The following is a 20,313-nucleotide window of genomic DNA, read 5'->3' as shown; positions in this document are numbered from 1 at the left end:
GCTGTTCTTTTTTTTTTTTAATTAAATCTTTTTATTGGTATTTCATTGTCGATAAAGAGGAAATTCAAAGAGCAATAGCATTGTACACAGACAGTTGTCATAATTTGGATGCAACAGCAATGAGAATGGCATGTAAAGGCAAACAAACAAGCACAGACCATGCAATACTAGCCCGCGTAGGATCATGGCAGTGTCACGGTTATGGAACAACTAGTCGGGGCATGAGAATGCATGGGGTCGCGCCTGGTGGTGCGGGCAGCAGATGAACCCACTCGGGGGGGGGGGGGAGGGGCGTGGGGGAGAGGGATGTACGGGAATTCAGGTGGGATCATGCAGTGGTGGAGGAGCGTGTAGTGGGGGTGGGTTGGGGGGTTTGCACCGGGTTAGTAAGGAGGTACGCCCTTAGTGGGCCCCAAATATCTCTCAGCCGTGAAGGTAATGGGAGAAGTTCGGCATAGATATTGGTTTGGTCCTGCCAGCGAATCATGTCATCAAGCCACTCCTTAAATTTAGGGGCACGGCCACGTCCCCAGCGACAGGCCACTCGGCATTTAGCCAGGACGAGACTAAAGAAGACAATCTTGCGGTGGGATGCGGGTATTGGCTTGGTGTAGCCGAGAAGTGCAGTGAGAGGAGATCGAGGCAGGGTATGGGTGGACATGCTGTCGAAGGCCTCGAAGACGTGGTGCCAGTATGTGTGTACCTCAGCACAGGCCCAGGCCAGATGAAGAAAATCTGCAGCTTCCATGCTACATCTGTCACACCTACTCGTGTCCCGCAAACCAAATCTGAGGAGTTTCACGGGGTGTGGTAGCACCGCTGGAGGAATTTATAATGAAGGATGCGCAGCCTGCAGTTTGAAGAAATCTGGGACGTTTGAGTGCAGCAAAAGGACCATTGCTCGTCCGTAATGTCACACCCCAGGTCAGCCGCCCATTTACGTTTAGCTGGGCAACTAGGGTACTCCATGTCGACATATAAGCTATGGTAAAGTTGAGAGACGAGATGTGAGGCAGTTGGGGCGCGAAGGACCTGATGCAGGGGAGCTAGCACTGCAGGTTTGAGGGGATACGCTGGAGGACACTCCTTGACCCCATGTCGAAGCCTGGCATAAAGGAAGGTTTCTATCACGGTGGGCGGCAGGTCCGGGACGAGCTGTTGGAGTGTTCTGAACTTGTCATTAAGGTAGAGGTCCCCCCAACATTTGAGACGACGAGCAGTAGCTGTCCTCCGAAATAATCCCTCTTGCAATAAAGAGAGGTCTGGGTGGTACACGAGAGGGAGGAGGGGGGAGTAGAGACAGGGCAGCTGTACCCGCTCCGTGATCTGGGCCCAGGCCTTGAGGGTGCAGTCGACGGAAGAGGGCTGGGGTCCCAGCGTGCCTTCCTTAGATAGTATGATCCCTTCCAGTGTTAGAGGGTCGGCCAGCCAGTGTTCGTGGCAACGTGGGCCGTATAGCGGGGCGGGTGAAACCAGAAATGAGCATAGTGTGCCTGGGCACATGTATAATATAATTCAAAGTTGGGGATATCAAATCCACCCTGCGCGTAGGGTCTCATAAGGGTAGCCCACGATATGCGAGGTTGCTTGCCACCCCATACTAAGTGAATTAATTCAGAGCGTAGGGATGTAAAGAATTGACGGCCGGGGTCATAGGGAATATTGAGGAACAAGTACAAGAATTTGGGGAGTATGACTATTTTAAAAGTGAGATTCGGCCCGCCATCGTCAGGGGGAGCGCAATCCACCTGGTTATGCAGCCCGAGATGTGGTCGATCGCACATCCATAGTTGAGTCTCATGAGCTCCTCGCGGGCTGCCGAGATTTGTATTCCCAGATACATCACCTCTCCAGAGCACCACTCCAAGGGGTAGTCCAGCGCGAATGGCGCGACCACTGAGGTAAGGGGGAATATCTGGGATTTGGTCCAATTGATATGTATGCCAGAGTGCCCGCCAAACCAGACAAACTCACGAAGCAGTGGATTCAAGTTTTGTTGAGGGTCTTTGACATATAGGGTGACATCATCCGCATATAGCGAAATGAGGATGGGGCGTAGAAGGCAGGGGAGACCTCTATCATGGTGGTGCTGTCAGACTTTTGCTGCTAGTGGCTCCATTGCAAGGGCGAAGAGGAGAGGTTACAGTGGGCACCCCTGGCGGGTACCACGAGACACGGGGAACGGGTGGGAAGTGTGGATATTAAGGAGTACTCTTGCCGTCGGGGAGGTGTAGTGTAGGCGAATCCATGCAATAAAGCTCACCGGTAGACCCATACACTGCAGAATGGTAAAGAGATAGTCCCATTCGACCGAGTCGAATGTCTTTGTGGCATCTAGAAAAACCGCAGCCATCGGGAGGGACGGGTCCACCGCCTGTAGGATTGAGAATAGTGTCCTGAGGTTGTGGGACGTCGCCCGGCCTGGAATGAAGCCAGCTTGGTCTGGCAGAAGCAATTTATCCATTAGCAAGGCAAGGTGATTTGCAATAAGCTTTGCAAGAATTTTGGCATCGACGTTTATGAGTGAGAGGGGGCGATAAGATTCGCACAAGTCCGCGAGCTTGCCAGGCTTGAGCAGCGCTGTTATTAATGCTACCTCATAGTGGCTGGCAATAGCTGTAGTTCGTGAGCCTCCAGGAACACCTCTGAGCTGATTAATGTATGTTTTATAAAATTCTATGGGAAGGCCATCCGGTCCTGGTGCCTTACCCGATTGCATTTGCATGATGGCCTCGCGGAACTCATCATCCTCAAACAGCGCCGATAGGAACTCTCGGTGGTGGTCTCCCAGCCATTCCAGGTAAATATCTTGTAGGTATGGGGAGAAGTGGGGGGGGAGGAGCGGCGAGTGCTGTAAAGTTCCGCATAGAATGTGGTGAAGATGTTTAAAATATCAAGGCTATCCCTGTGTCTCACCCCTTGTGCATCAACCACATCCATAATATAGTTGGAGAAGCATGGTTGTTTAATGTCTTTCGCCAGTGATCAGCCGGGCCTTTCGCCCTCGCCGTATCGGCGAGCTAATAAGTATTTGCCTCTAAACTTGACTTCCCTCTCCGCAGTGTCGGTGAAGTCTTTAAGTTTTTCCCTCAATGTGGCCTGCTGTATTCCAGTCCTCCCGCCCACCCTGGCTGTTTCCAGCTGTTTTATCTCGTCCTCCAGGCGTTGCACGCTCCTTCGAATGTCTTTGAGGACCCCGAAGCTCTTCGCCATGCAGGAGCCTCTAGTGGTGGCTTTGAATGCCTCCCATATGGTGCCGACATGAGTAACCGTCCCTTTATTTCTGGCAAAGAAGTCCGTGATTTCGTCTTTGATTTCGGCTTGGAAGACACTATCTAGTAGTGCTTCCGGTGTGAGTCTCCAGCAACGAGGGGTGGCAATGAGGTTGGGTGGGGCTACCTCTAGGCATACCGGCGCGTGGTCCGAATATGTGCGGGGTAGGTGTTCCACAGAGTGTATCCACGGGGCTACCCCGCGGGAGCAAACCCAATAGTCTAGTCTCGACCATGTCTTATGCGCGGCTGTGAAGTACGTGCCTTCTTTGTCGTGTGGGTGTACATGTCTCCACGCATCCACCAGTCCATGGTCAAGGAATAGTCCAGAGAGGGTATCTTGGGTGTTCGTGTAGTGGTGTGGGAGGGGGTTGGAGCGGTCCAAGGCGGGTCACAGATCCGTGTTGAAATCCCCACCCCAGATGACATGTGTAGCCCCGACCTTCAGTATCTGCCCCCAAAGGGTGGTGAAGAATTGGGGGTCGTCGGTATATAGGGCCATAACAGCAGGCTAGAGTGACAGATTGTGTGCCCAAAATGCCCCATAAGAGGCAATATCTGCCCGCAGGATCCCCATACGCGCCACGTTGGATAAAGGGTGTGTTCTTTTTGATGAGTATGATCGTGCAGCGTGAGTATGACGAGTATGAGGATTGGACTCTGATAGAGGCCCATTTGCTTCCAAGGCATGTGTGGTTGCGGCGGTCCGTGTGCGTTTCTTGCAGCATTGCTACCTGTATGTGGTGGTGGTCAAGATAGGCAAGTATTTGATGCTTTTTTCTGGGTTTCCGCAATCCCCGGACGATTCATGTCAGCATCTTGATGCGTAGTTGTTTATCGTGAGCTGCTATTACAATCAAAGTATGTCAGTAAAGTAGGGGATGCCGCTGTTGTAGTCTGTGCCATAGTAGTTGTGCGAGTGAACGCCTAATTGCATGTCTGTGCAGTGAAAGCTGTAAACAAAAGAGAGCATTATCCTCGTGGTACTTTTCAGTGACAATTCGCAAGCAGTGCTAACAGTGCAGTAACCAAGCAACTCCCTCCCCACCCACAACAGCACCCCAAACGTGCCGGCATACAGTCTCCCACCCAGTCCCACTAAACTGTGCAAACCCTTGTGCAGGACAAGAGGGGTCCATTGGAGCACTAAGAAAGGAAAAAACATAAACAATAAAGAACTTGGCCATTGTGGGGGATCTCCCATAGTGGGGGGGCGCCGGTGGGCCACGACCCTTCCCTTACCCAAGCCTCATCCTGCTATGTATCCCCAAGTGTCACTGCGTGACAAGTGGGGGGGTTGCAGTGGGGGGGAAGGGCACCCGGCGACATAGGGTATGCATCTGCCTAATAAGAATTGCAAACAGTCACAATTGCATGTGCGCTACTGCTAGGACCCGAAAGTTGAACCCAGAAACTTATCTGACCATGCTTCTCTGAGGCATTGAAAAGTCCCACATAACAGGAGTCCGGGCAGTGTCCTGTCTGCAGGAGGTGGCGCGACCAGGATCAGAACGTGTCGCCACCACGCCGGGTCCATGATGGGTGAGGTCGCCGACCCCAGGTCTCTGCAGCGCAGCAGCATATGCGTCTTTGGCCTTCACGGTGGTGGAGTAGAAGGAAGAGAAGACGGGTCTTGTCTTGGTGAACGGCGTTGAGTGGTTTTCAGGAAGTCTTCAGCCTGTTGCGGCGTCGTGCAGAAAACGTGTTTGCCATGGCTCGAGATCCGCAGGCGTGCGGGGTACATGAGGGCGTATTCAATTTGTGCTTTGCGGAGCTTCTGTTTGATGGGAATGAATTTCCAGCACGCTTCCTGGACTGCTACAGTGAAATCCGGGTAGATGATGAAAGTGACGCCGTCAAATTGTAGCGGTTTCTGGTCGCGGGCCTGGCGTAGCGCTGTATCACGGTCCCGGTTGTTCAGAAGCTGGGCTATGATGGGTCAGGGGGGTCTCTCCTGGCGGCGAGCGAGGGCCGAGGGACGTGTGTGCATGCTCCACCACAAGTTGCGGCGAGAAGGATTCCGTACCAAAGGAAGTCGTGAGGAGACGCTTCACGTAGTCCTCCATGCGTCCCGTATTGGTGCTCTCGGGGATTCCAATGATGCGAATGTTGTTACGGTGACTGTGCGCTTCAATATCCTCGCTCTTGGCTGCAATTACTTTGAGGAGTTTGTCCATTTGTGTGAGCTGTTGCTGCATCTGTGACGTGACATCTTCAGTGTCAGAGACACAGCGCTCTGTTTCCTTGAGTTGGCCGTCGTGTTTGTCAACCTTTTGGACTAGGAAATCCAATCGGTTGTTCATGGTGTCCATCTTCCCCGAGAGATCAGTAAGGCAATGTTGGACTGCCAGGAGTAGGGTTTTTACCTCGTCCGTTGAAGATGGGACAGCGGGGCCCGAGGCCTTAGCCATCTCCGCCTGGTCAGGATCTGCTGCTGTGGACCTGGTGGTGGCTTTTTTGTTGTCGAACGTGAGGCGGGGTTTCTTTCCATCTGGCTTCCCCATGTCATGCGGCAGTCGTTCTGTCAAGGATTCTGGCAGTTTGTGTGACTATCACAGCACTGTGCGAAGAAGAGGTGTAGTAGGAGTGTTGTGGGGGGGGTGCAGCGCTCTGGAGCCGGGTGGTCTAGTCCCACAGGGTAGTGATGAAAGCGTGGCAGCGCGTGGCCTCCCGCGGCCTGCCAGTGGTGAACGGGGCGGCCCTCAGCACCACAACCGGCAGAGACGCATGGGGGGCTCCTACTAGGCTACAGGAAGCACAGTCGTGTTGAGGCCCAGATGGCTAACCCACAGGAAGCCAGGCACCACAAGTGCCTCCGTTCAGTGTGTAGGCATGCAGTGGGGGGAGTCCCGCCACCGGTGCGTAGATGCGGGCCACCCCGTTATGCAGGAGTTTCAGTCCACTAGCAGGGGGGGAGCACAGCGCCCAGTTTTCTCTCGTTGATCTCAGCCCCCAGGTCACAGATGGTCGCCACGTGCCTCACAGTACCACTCGGCGATGGGAGCTCACTCACCCGCCAGCGCAGTCGACACTCGGGCAGAGCTCGGGGGGGCCAAGTCCACTGGCTGCAGGCCGTAGGCGTTCGTCGCGTCCGGGTCTGTGTCTCCGTCCCGTCACCCCCACCGCCTGACGGCGCCCCCAGTCAGCCGCCAAGGGGAGGAGAAGGCCACAGGTGCAGGTTCACCCAGGCGGTGGTCTCAGCAGGCTCAGCAAAGGTGAACACGGCGTGGGACAGAGGAGGATGAACAGCCCACCATGTATTACCAGGCCCTCCGCAGCGGGTAGATACTAGCGGGTGTAGCGGGAGTCACTCACCGATCGCCAGGTTTCCCTTCAGTATACACTGGAGCGGTGGGGCACGGGGAAGTCCTGAAGTCGCCTTTCAGGCCTGTGATGGGAGCAAACGCTGTGGCATCTTCCGAGCAGGGCCTGCCACCACGTGGGGATCCCGGGCACTCGAGTGTCGCGGGCAGCCACCCAGCTCCCCCCGGCATCCCACCCACGCCGCAGGGCCACGCTCCGGTGGTGGAGTAGGGTGGTTTAGGCAGCCAGGAGGAGCCGCAAATGCACACGGTCCGGTAGTGGAGATGTTGAGGAACAATTAGGTAGTGAATCGGCACTGTTTATGTGGCAGAAAAGCAGGATAAATGCTGGATGAGGTCGTCAGGCTGCCCAAGCCTCACAGGTGTGCGGCCATCATGGATGTGCGCCACTTAGCGCCCCACTGCTTTTCGCTGTTCTTGCCTCACCAGCACACAATCCCCTTCCTGGATGGATGACTGCACAGCTTTTCACTTCTCCTTTTTCAGTCTGTCTCGTGCTACTAATTCTTCGTGATCAGAGTCTTGATGAATACCACTAGCGATGTCTTCCCAGGCCAGTATTCTCGTACTCACTTTGCGATCCAACATTAAGGTTGCAGGACATCTGCCTGTGGTGGTATGGTTCGATAGGCTCGTAACACCTCATTTAAAGCCACTTGAACATCACACTTTGAAAGTTCTGCTTGCTGAATGGTTTTCTTGTGAGTGGCCATAAATCTTTCTACCATTCCGTTGGCCTGTGGCCATAACGGGGTGATCTTCCTGTGTCTGAAATTCAGGTGGTTGGCAAAAGCAGCAAAGTCTTGCCCACTGAACGGTGGACCACTATCTGTTTTCACTACCTTCGGTATACCCCATGCTCCAAAAACCTCATCCAACACAGGTATCGTAGTGGCAGCTTTGGTGGATGCTATGAGGTGTGCAATTGGGAAACGTGAGTACTTGTCCATTATGACCAGGATATACTTGCCAGATTGCAACAGGCCAAAGAAATCTACCGCAACATGTTGCCAGACGCCATCCGGCAATTCTGACATTTGTAGAGGCGCAGGTGGATCCTCTCAACTTACTAGCTAACACTGTGGGCAGTCTTTCAGGGTGAGTTCAACCATCTGATTGAGTGTAGGGAACCAGACTCGCTCCCGCAGCGCTCTCTTCGTGGCTACGACACCTCTGTGCCCTTCATGTGCTAAGTTGATGACTCCTTGGCGCAGTTGTTTCGGAATGATGATCTGTTTGTCTCGTAATAGAAGACCATTGGAAGTGATGGACAGCTCGTCCTTCACGTGTCTAAAGAAGAACAGTTCCTGACTGTCAACCTGTTCATTTTGTCCGGGTTATTCTAGGTGTCTCCAGCTATTTGTCTGGATGCGCTGTTTCACATTTTGTAGTGTGACATCCTCATTGGTGGCATCCAGAATGGCCTCCAGAGGGACTGCAGGTGGTTTGGCTTGGGCCACCACAAAATGAATGTACTCTTCCGCTAGTAATGGATTTGATTTGTACGTTGCTTTAGGATGCCTTGACGTATAGTCAGCTGGATTTGCAGCTTTTCCGGGTTTGTGGACGATAGTATATGTATATTCTTGAAGGTGGATGCCCCACCGCTCTATTCTGGGTGGCATTTTGGCTCGGGGATTCCCAAAAATAGTTAACAGGGCCTGGTGATCCGTGATAAGTGTAAAGTGTTTTCCATAAATGAAGATGTGGAAATGTTCGCAGGCCCAGACTACCGCCAAGCTTTCCTTTTCGGGCTGAGAGTACGCTCTCTCTGTGTCCGTGAGACTCCGACTTGCATAGGCTATGATGTATCGTTGATCACCCTCCCTGTCATATTGAGCTAATATGGCTCCAAGTCCCACAGGACTCGCATCCACAGTTATTTCAGTTTTTCGCCGAGGGTTGAAATAAGCAAGGTTGTTGGCTGACTCCTCTGAAGAATTGATCGCGTGGAAAGCTTGATCACATCTCGTGGTCCATTGGAATGGATGGCCCTGTTTGGTCAGCTTTCTCAGCGGATAACTGATGGTGGCGTAATCTTTAATATAACATGCACAGTAGCTTGCCATGCCTAGAAAAGAGCGCACATCTCCAGCGTCTCTCGGTCTGGGAGTATCATTTAAGGCTGCGATCTTTTCCGGATCCGGTCTCATGCCTGCACCTGAAAAAATGTGTTCAAAGAATTTAAATGTCGATTTGTGGAATTCACACTTGTCTTTATTTAATGTGAGGTTAGCCTCCAGTAGGGCATGACAAACTCGGTGTAGCGCCTTGTCGTGTTCCTGCATCGCTGCTCCATATACAAGAATGTCATCACTGTAGTTTAGAGCGTTGGGAATATGATGGATTACTTTCCTGATGGCCTCTTGAAAGATCTCAGCGGCAGATGAGATCCCAAAACTGAACCTTTTGTATCTTAACAGGCCTTGGTGAGTCGCGAATGTGGTGATGTATCTCGATTTTTCATGAAGTTCCTGCTGGTGATAACCCTTGTTGAGGTCTAATTTGGAGAATATTTTCGCCCCATTGAGTGACGCAATCATGTCGCTGATGTGAGGTCCCGGGTGTCTCTCTCTCTCAATGGCTGTGTTGGGTGCTCTCATATCCACGCAGAGACGCACTTTGCCAGGCGAGCCCTTTTTCGGTACTACGACCACTGGAGAGACCCAGGGAGTGGGTCCTGATGTTCTCTCGATGATATCAGCCCTTAGAAGATTCTGCAATTCCTCTTCCATGGACTCTTGAAGGTGAAATGGAATTTTCCTGTGATGTTGTGCTATGGGTGTCACTCGTTCATTTATATGCAGTCGAACTAGACAATGAGCCATTTTTCTGAGTCCATTCAATAGTTTTGGAAATTTGAGAACTATATCAGATTCATCATCAACTCAATATAGTATTTCTACAAGTCGCAATCGTTCCGCCGTAGGCAAACTGAGAAGATAATCTGCTTCAGGACCGTCAATTACATGAATGTGGGCGGGAATAGTCCTGTCCTTGTATGTGAGATAAGTCTGAAAATGTCCTAAACACGGGAGAGGTTCCTTTGACATCCATGTATATACCCGCACAGCAGCTTTATGCAGGCGTGGCTGTGGATCCATTTGATTGTATTCTGCAACGGAATTATAGTTGAGAGATGCCCCACTATCCAATACGAACTTGGCCATGTGAGTGTCCATTTGAATATGTAGTCACTGGTATTTCTTCAGTCGGTCAGGATCCGCAACCATGCAGACATATTCATCACTGTCTTGCGATACTGGGGACAGCGACCTCGACTCACGAGATTGTGATCGACGTGAGTTGTATGTGCCGTGAGACTGGCGGCTGGACCTTGACGAGCAAGTAGAAGAATCTCTGCGGTCTCTCACAGTCTTGGCATGATGTCGAACAGAGGATTGTCTGGACTGTCTGTACGTATCTCTGTGAGTGTCTTTGTGAGGTGCTCTGCAGACGTTTTCAAAGTGATTGTCCCGGCCACACTTCCTACATCTTTGGCCTACTGCAGGGCACGGCTCCGGTGTGAGGGAAGTTATATCCACAGCGATAGCATTTAAGTTGGCGCTCCTGTCATTTGTCAGTCCGACTGTGACTACGACGACGGCTTGTGTGATGAGACTGCACTTTGGGTCTCGATGATCGTTGTTTTGCAGGGGTAGACCTATCATTGTTGTGAGATTGGAGCCTAAAGGCCTGTTCTCGTTTTTCGCCTCTTCCCGCTTCCATTCACTTTGCATGTTCCTCCGCCTGATCACCCGCGTCATTTCTTCAATCTCAATCTCATCAAGAGAGTAGCTTTTCTTCAATAGACGTCTACGTAAAGACTCAGACTGGCATCCTTCTATGATTCGCAGGCGAAGAGCATCTTCTGTTGTGAAAGAGTCATATTCACAGTAACGAGCCAAACGTCTGAATGTGCTCATGGGTTCATCTTTCTCTTGAGATGCTAGATTGAATGTGTATCTTTCATAGTCAATATTTCTTTTGTGAAGACATTTTCGATTTAGAGCGTCATGCACATTTGCGTAGGACTTCTCACGTCCCAGCCCTCACATAAACGCCCCATTGGCCACCACGTTTTTTTACCACCGACTCACCTTCTTTCAGTTTATGTTTCAGCTTATGCACCGACGTGTAGTTCACTTGTGAGCACCATTATCTCCCTTGCACTCGTTTTCAGTTGACTTTACATTCACTGTACAAGTGACCGCGAGCACATTATCCACGCTGTTCCTTGGAGACTTTCTTCACCAATTTTCTCCTCTCTCGACTTTTCTATCAACATCACCTTCTCACACTTCGCCTGCTTTCTTATTCACTCGGAGTATTTGTACCAACATGTTTGAACATTGATACTGAGTCCTGCCCCTTTTTCCTCTAGAGTGTCACCCCTGATGAAGGGCTTGAACAGCCCGAAATGCATTGGGCATCCGGATAACAAGTTGATTTTATAAGAATGATTACAATTCTATATTATCATTTGAAGAACAGGTTCAATAAATCAAATTGACCTTGGACAACTTCTTTTGTGTAATCAGTTTCATGGATAAAGAGAATCCATCTTCTCCTAACGAGTGCAACACGAGTGACACTTCCTTCTCAGGAGCGTGCTTACCTTACAATAATTACAATCCACCACAGGAGTTTGAAGGCATTTGGAGGGTCATAGAATGCAATTCTGACGCTTGCATGACTTAAATATGGCCGCTGGGCAATCCTCGAATGGGATTGGCTGAGGTGCCTGATCCCAAGATGGCCGCTGGTGAGCGCTCGCTCCTCGCGAGAATACAGCTAAATGCAGAGGCTTCACTACACAGGAGCAGGTAGGCACTGAAACCTAACGGCGCTTGTGGGGGAATCAGTCACCGGGTTCAGGACTCGTCTTTTCACAGCTCCGCCGAGGCTCATGGCCAGAACAGCACATCGGACACCACCCAGCCCGTATTCTGCGCGACCGGGGTGGGCTCCCAGCTCGCGTCTGCAACAGCACACCGCAGGAGACACACGCGACCGGGGTGGACTCCTGGGTCGCAACCAGCACAGCTCCTGGGCAACAGAGCGTCTGGCAGGACGGCAGGCACAGCAGGGGCACAACGCGACCGGTGTTGGCTCCACAGGTTGCAAACAGCCCAGCTCCAACGTAACGGAGTGCTTCACAGGGTACGACTGCACCAGGTAAGTGCAGCGAAGGTCCACAACCCCTCATCGCCAGCTGTAGTGTCGCAATCAGCACACAGATGACACTAGTTAGTTATTCAGTGGGAGCTTTATTGACACAGCATCCTCACTCGTACATTCCCTGCTTCTTTCTAACTCCTCCCCGTTCCCTTTCTATTCCCCTCCCACTTTGAGATCCCTGGTGCCGGTCCTAGTGCCCGGCCCAGCTACAACATTACAAGTAGTATGTAAATGGCCCCAAATTATAATTGTGCTCTAACTTCCCGAATGTTCATGTTTCATCTTGAAACCGTCAGTGTGTTAATTGAAGTCTACAATCCTGCATAGGATTTTCTGTCCAGACCTCATCAACATGACCTCTAAGTAAGTCTATGTTGCCAAATTGTGGAACATTGCTTGTTTTCACCAGCGTTATTTAAAAAAATGATCATTCAACATTCAAAGTGGTGAGAACATGAAAACACAGCAGTCGTGGGGCGTGGCCTAGCGGTCCAACATGGCGGACGCAGTTCAGGAGAGCTGCCGCAGCGCGGAATAATTTCCTGAAATAATCCTGCCCCATTGGTCCCATAAAGTTTGCGAGGCCCTCACCAATATCGTGCAATTCAAGGGCGGTGATGGAGGCGAGCCGTGAAGAGAGAGAGTGAGACTGCGAAGGCGCGATCTGGCACATCCGCGGCGCCTGGAGGCCTCAGAGCGGAGAAGAGCTCGGCAGCGGCAGACAATTGTGGATGGCGTGGTGGAGGCCCAGCAGTGGGTGCCTCTTGAGACAGCGCTGGTTGGTAGCGGTGCAAGACTTCTGGGGGTTTCTCCGTGAGAAGTCCGGCAGCAGCGGCTGCCCGAGAACTGTGGCTGAAGACGTGAAGCAGCATCCAGTAAGAGACGTCCCGGCAGGCGGATCGCGAGAGGGCCCGGTGATCTGTGGCTTGCCGAACCATGGAGACAGAAGACGGCATGCTGGGAGGCCGCGTCTCGAGAAGAGTGAGGCAAGTGACCCCCGGTTTGGACCCGCGGCCTAGGGAGGGACAGCGAGAAGATTCGGGGTCCGGTTGCCGGACTGAGGGCCGACTATTGCCTGCGTGCACTGACTGAGGCCTGGCATGCTTATCAGAGGGCCCTATAGGGCGGTGAGCAGCGGGAGCATCGGCCGAATCACGAGGTGTGGGCAAATATAGGGCACAGGGCCCAGCAGACGTGGCTCACTGGAAAGGTGTCCAGTCGCTCAGCTGGAAATAGACGACGATATGGACTAGGTCAGTGACACAGAAGAATCCGGGCCCGAGATAAGGCGGTTAGCAGGGCACCCACTTGGGGGCAGGGGGGTTGCAACCGCTTACAGAAGCAGCTGGGCTAGGTCCCAGTGCGGCTTGTAGGTGGGAGTCCCCGCACCCAGCCCGTGGCCACCCGAGACAACGGTCTGTGGCTTACGAGGGATCCGGCACAGAAGAAGTGGAGACGTGGGCTCCGGGGCAATGTAGCATGAATATCATACTATGACGAAGGACAAGGTGTCTGGGGGGCCCTCTAAGCAGAACACAATGGACTGATATGCAGGTGCGGGGGCGCCAACGTCAGGTCAGAGCAGCACATCCGGTGCCATGCCAGACAATGCGGCATTAATGGCGGGCATTACACAAGGCCGGGACACATTGGAGGCGAAGATAGGAGCGGTGGGCTCAGATGTAATGCTCATCAGACAGGATCTGCGCAATGCAGTGGAGCGCATCACTGAGACTGAGACAAGGATATCAGGGGTTGAGGATGAAGTCACCACCCTACAAAAGAAAGTGAGAACCCTGGAAACCTTGACGAGAGGCCCGGCATCCCGGATCAAGGAGGCAGAAGGGAGGGCTTGGAGAAACAACTTGCACTTTGTGGGCTTCCCTGAGGGATGCGAGGGCAACAACTTGGAATGGTTCCTAACTCAACAGCTCACGGACTGGCTTACCCCGGATTCGCTCTCACGCTGTTTCATAATAGAGAGGGCACAAAGAGCGTTAACCCAAATGCCGCCTCCTGGTGCGAGGCCTGGAACTATCATCGCGAAGATCTTAAATTCTCACAACCAGGATGTGATACTGAAACAAGCCAGGCTAAAGGGGTCACTTATGTTTGCATTCAGCAACATACTGATATTCCCTGACTACACAAGGCTGGTCCAGCAGAGGAGGCAATCTTTCACGGAAGCCAAGGCGGCCTACAGGACATGAAACTCCCCTATTCCCTACTCTACCCAGCTAGGTTGAGAGTGGTATACCGGTCCCGCACACTATTCTTTGAAACACCGGAGGAAGTCTTTGCCTGGACAGGCGAAACTGTCAAAATCTGGCTCAACACACCACCCCGTTTGGAATCAGATTCATCCATAAGCGACCGAAACAACAAACAAGTAAAGCCGAAGAAAAAAGGAGACAGCAGATCGAGGTCACGCCGACGTTCCATATCACATAGCAACGCCAAGAGAGACACTTTGGCACCCCTGGAAGAGATGGAGGCTTCGTAGATACACCTAGGGGGCGGGGGGGGCAACAGAATGAGTAAATGTTGATGCTGGGGGCACTTAAAATGGGGCTAGTACCACACTCAGACTATTCATAGTCAAGGGGAACACCTGATGCTCATGGGCTCGACACGGGGGATTCACTGGCCGGGAGGGTTTGCGGGCTCCTGTTGGGTCCTGCTCCCTACTCCGACCATGACAGATACTTCATTTGCCATGAGGTATGGGGGAGTTGGGGAAGGGTTAATTGTTTTATGTGCTACACCAATCATTCTTATCGCTGTTGCCCATTTAATTGTTATTACCCCTTCGCACATGTCACTGGACCACATATGGCGACTCAGGTAGATAGATCACCGTCTCCAGGGGACGGACTCCAAATGGTTAGTTGGAATGTAAGTGGGGCATTAGACAAGATAAAACGTGGCGCTCCACTCCAACAAGCCAAAAGATACCAGGAAGACATCCTGATGCTTCAGTAGACTCACCTCTTAGGCAATAAAATAAAATGCTTACTCAGATATGGAATCACCCAGGTCTACCACTCCGGGTTTACTAGAGGGTCCAGGGGGGTTGTCACCTTGGTTCACCGGAGGGTCCCGGATCCGCTCGAGAAAATGTGGACAGACACACAAGGCAAGTATGTCTTTATTTCGGGTATTATACATGGGGAGCAAGTGGTTCTAGGTAGTGTGTATGCCCCCCCCCCCACCCCTATCGTGGTCCTTGGTCAAGCTTATAATGACTTTGTGGTCTGAAATGCCAGAGGGATTCGCGGTGGTGGGTGGAGACTGGAATGATGTAATAGACCTCACGAAAGATAGATGGAGAGCATCGGGGCAACCATTATAGTCACCAGGCTACAAAGCTGAGTTCCTCGGTAGAAGGATTGTGCTGGGCAGAAACGTGGAGGAGAATAAACCAGAGGGTACAAGGCTATACCTACTATTCGGGGACATATGACTCCTATTCCCGCCTTGACTATATTTTTGTCCCATCTAGGGCATCCCACAGAGTGACCTCTGTGGAGATCCTCCCAAGGAGCTTGTCGGACCACTCTCCAGTGGTGCTAAGATTGCGGATAGGCCCGGAGAGGCAGCCCTTCCACTGGCGCCTCTCCCCCTGGCAATTACAGGGTGAACAGTACCAGACCAGCATACACCAAGAGATAGATCGATACATAGAGACTAACATGGGATCGGTTGAGGTGGCCAAGATATTGTGGGAGGCCATGAAGCCTGTGATTCGAGGAGTCGATATCTCCTACTGCGCGGCCTCGCATAAGCTACGCCGAGAGTCGCTATTGAGGTTGGAAGCCCAACTGATAGAGCTGCAACAACGCAGTCGGGACGAGGGTGGGAGTCTGGTGCGCCGCCAACTATTACAAATGCAGCAGACACATGCGAGTGAATTAATGGATGAAGCCCGGCTGGTGTGGCTGGCAACTCACAGTAGGATCTATCAGTGGGGCTATAAGTCCAGCCGATTACTGCACCGACTGTGTCAGGGTGCGCAGCAGCCTCATTCCATTCCCGGTATAGTTGGTCCTGATGGGCAGATGCTCAGTGATCCAGCATTGATCGCCACGAGCTTCGCGGAATATTTCACAAAGCTGTATGCCCCTAGGGAACCTCTGTGGGAAGACGGTACAGCACTTCATAGATGACCTCCCGCCACGAACCCTGTCCGATGAGGCGAGAAAAGTGGTGGATGGCCCCCTTACAGTGGAAGAATTATCTGCCGCACTGGGGGACATGAAGACCCCACTTTCTCGCGGTTGTGGAGGAGGCAAACGAGCGAGTCAGCCTCCCAAGGCACTGGAGGCATGCTGATTTAAGTAATGTTCCACAAGCCCGGGCGGCCTCCGAAACAACATGCTTCATACCGATCCATTTCCCTACTAAATGTAGAGGCCAAAATATTGGCCAAGGGTTTGGCTAATCGCCTGCAGCCTCATATAGCGCAACTAGTTCACCTGGATCAGGTGGGATTTATGCCCCAGAGTGCCACGTGTCATAATATACTCCGGGCCCACAACGCAATAGCGGCTATCGCAGCCTATGAGGGATCGGTTGCAGTACTCCTAGCGGACATGGATAGGGCTTTCGATCCCTGAGTTGGGTATATTTGTTTGCTCTCCTGAGCCGGTTGAATCTGGGACCCAGGTACCTCTCATATGTAAAATTGCTCTCTACGGACCTCACAGCATCGGTGTTTGTGGCAGGATCTGCGTCCAACACATTTCCAATCGGTAGGGGAATTAGGCAGGGATGCCCACTGTCCCCATATTTATTCGCCCTGGCAATGAAGCCCCTGGCAGCGTGGGTGAGAATAGATGCCCAAATACGGGGCTTTGAATGGTCCAATGTGATGTCAGACCGTATTGCTCTATATGCGGATGATGTGCTGTTCTTCCTGATCAACCCCAATTGGACGGGCCCTAGATTGCTCTGTATTATGCAGGTCTTCGGTGAATCCTCGGGCCTCTTCATGAATCCCCGTAAATCCACCCTTTGGCAACCAAAGGGGGTGGACGACATAGGCTCCTGGGCGTCGGAAGTTGTGACTGTAATGGACGGAGTGAAGAATATCGCCCCAGTGTGGGCATGAGTGAAGGAGGAGCTGAAGAGGTGGTCACATATACCTCTTTCTATTTATGGGAGATTAGCCATATTTAAAATGGTCTCCCTTCCTCGGTTGCTTTATCAGTTGCAAAATCACCCTTACTTGATCCCACAAAAATGTTTCAGACAGGTGAATGCGGCATCGGGACAGTTTCTATAGGACGGGGGCGCGGCCCGGTTGGCCCTGCGGACTTGTTATCAATCGACATACTGCGGGGGGCTTGCCACCACCGACCTTCAATCCTACTACATGGCTTCGCACCTTCTGGTGCTAAACGAGTGGTGGTATGGGGGCAGAGGGGACCCGGCATACGCAGTGAGTGGTGGCTGATGGGCGACTCGACCCTGCACACTATTCTATATCCAGGTCCAAAGCTCCAAACTTTACCGCCTGCGTCCCAGGTGGTGTTTAGGCTATGGAAACAATCCCTCCACACAATGGGATGGTGGGGCAGGTTAACTGGGGATACCCCGCTGTGGCACAATGGGAGATTGCCACAGTTGACTAAGCTGATGGGATTTAAGGGCTGGGATAATATAGGAATTTCTACTCTGGGGGATGTCATGAAAGGCTCCACACTGAAATCGTTCCAGACCTCCAAAAAGAATTTGATATGCCTCGAAACCCAGTTCTTCAGGTAGCTGCAATTTAGACATGCTATCTCCCTCAGTATTGCCGCGTTAGATGCTCTCCACGAATACAATACAATCAAAGCAAAGGTGTTTATGGGGGACCTAAGGGAACACAAAATAGCAAAGATTTATCAGTCTCTGGTGACGAATAGCCCCACTACACTAGACAAACTAAGGGAAGCATGGACACTGGATCTGGGTCAGTTAGAAAGGGATGATTGGGCGGAGGCGTTGGCATCCCCGCGGGGGGTGGCGATAGCCACTCGGCTGCACCTGATACAGTTCAAGTATCTGCATCTGGTCTATTATACAATGCAGAGACTCTGGAAGGCGGGACTGGTGGCATCGCCGGAGTGTCTGAGATGTGGACACGCGAAGGGTTCCAGCATACAAACAATATGGTACTGCCCGGTAATTACTAAGTTTTGGCAGGGGGTCGTGGCGTGCCTTTCGGAGGTGTTGGGCTGGGATATCCCCGTTTCACCGAGATTGAGTGCACTGCATATTATGGAGGGTATCGGAGGCAATATGTATAAAAGCCACCTTTTACTGTTAGGGCTTACTTTGGCTAAGAGGGATATTCCAAAAATGTGCAAGGCAACGGCCCCACCAACGATATCCGCCTGGAAAAAGGGTCTGGACTCTTGCATGGGCATGGAGCACCCAGTGTTTAAGGCTAGGGGATGCCCGCAGAAACATTTGAAAATTTGGGGGAAAAATTGGCTGAATACCGGTTCCTATGGTTGGAGCCAACGGACCCAGGGGGAATTGACGCGTTGACATGGATACGGGAGGAAATGAGACAGAGGGGTGTGTGAAAAGACACTGCATGGTTTATTTGGGCGGTTGGGTAGCTTCAAAGATATAGGACATGGGAAGGTTGCAGCACTTTGAGAGGGAGTTCATAAAGGGAAAAGTTTATTGCTATATACTTGTTGTATATATGACTATTGTAAGCGAGATGTCAACATCAGAACATTGTGGTTTGATACTTGTCGACAGCTTCCTGAGATAGGGAGTGCCGAATGTTATGTAATAATTGACATAATAAAATATGTTTATTAAAAAAAACACAGCATTCGTTGAGTATCTGCTTCTGTGTTTGAGAGAAAAAAACCTGGAAGCTTGTGAGAAACAGGAAGGGAAAGTGGGAAAGATATGAGCACGGTAAGGCAGTGTATAGAGCAAGTGCTGGGACAGAAAAGTCCCCTGCATGGTGAGAGACATGTACCCCTGAGTACTGTTGTCTGGATCCCTGATGCTTATTTTTTGTCATAGGCAAACACAGATCATGCGTGTATGCTATGACATAGGCCTGTCTCATGGATTGAGGTCTTGTTGGAACCGGCGGGGCACCCAAGACCCTACCCACAGAGTAATGAAAGGCTACCACATTCTCCAGGAGTTAAGCATCACATGTGTGGTGGTGGCAGCATACTGTGTAGTGATCAGTAGTAGTGAACAGGACCTTTTTACCCTGTGTCACTGGAGTGGGACCTACAGGCTCACTCATCTTTTTAAAAGTTCCTCTGCTGTGTGCTTAACTCACCCTTGGCCTACATCAGGTAGATGTATAGTGCACCATAGCATAGGAGTAGTGACTGCCCTTGATGTATGTGTGCCTGAGAAGGGTGCAGTAGAGCGATAGAGCAGTACTGTGTAGTGCATGTAGGGATAGTGCATGTACTGGGTGTATGTGTGCCTGAGAGGAGTATGTTACTTGAGAGATGTAGTACTGTGCAGTACGTCTGCAAGGAAAGCATGTGCTGGGTGTTTGTGTGCTTACATAAAGTATAATACATGAAGGGTGAAATGTGCATTGCGCACATGGTGAGAGTGTGTGCTAGCAGTGTGTGTGTTTGTAAATAGCACACCTTGGTTAAACATAGAAAAGCTTCACTGCTGCACAGTGCTCGGAGACTGAGTGTGTGTGCTGAATACTTGTGTGCATGTAAAGGTACAATGCATGGAGGAACAGTACTGGACTTAAAGTGTGCTATGAATGTACACTGAGTAAGTGATCCTGCAGTGGTACATTACATGGAGGACTCTAGGTTCCATTTTGAGAAGCCCATGGCTGCCCGGTGAAGACATGAGGAGGAGAGGAATCCCCCTACCTGACAGATTTGTGTATTGACGCATTCCTTTGAGCTGGGAGGGGTCGCACACTGGAGGGAAGGGAACAACGTTTGTACTTCAAGAGGTTGCTCTTTGAAACAGTGATAGATCACAAGGAAGAGGTTTGGACAAATCCCAAGAAAGGGGATGGGACTTATAAGGGAATCATAAAGAGTAGGGCTGGAGCCTAGGATTTACCTTTTGATGCACATATCACTGTGGCTGACATCCAAGTGTGAACTCTGGTCACTCCCATGAATTGTGTTGTGGGTCAATAAGCTTCAGAGCCTTGGCTGCTGTGGCAGACATTTTTCATAAGGAAAGAAGAGAAAAAGAAATGTCCACTTCAAAAGAAGCAGAACCCCCAACATAAAACTTAATTGATTCAGACCCTAAATCACATTTTCTGTCTGAAAAAGGATTATAAGAAGGAGACGTTGAGACCCCAAACTTCTGTCATCTGCCAAACAGCCAGACGGGCTATGTGAGAAAGGGAAGCTCTGCAAGACTTTTGCCTGTGACCAGGACTAGAGGCAAAGGCCTGCTATTCTTACTGCTGGGCACCGGGGCATCACCTAGCTTGGAGCACCATTGCCTGCCTGCTTGACAGACCAGTGTGCTCTGTGAAGGAGAGGAGAGCGTTGGAGGGAGCGAAGTCCAGT

Source organism: Triturus cristatus, chromosome 8 (assembly GCF_964204655.1).
Source record: "Triturus cristatus chromosome 8, aTriCri1.1, whole genome shotgun sequence".
NCBI lineage: Eukaryota > Metazoa > Chordata > Amphibia > Caudata > Salamandridae > Triturus > Triturus cristatus.
Note: the sequence above shows the minus strand (reverse complement) of the source record.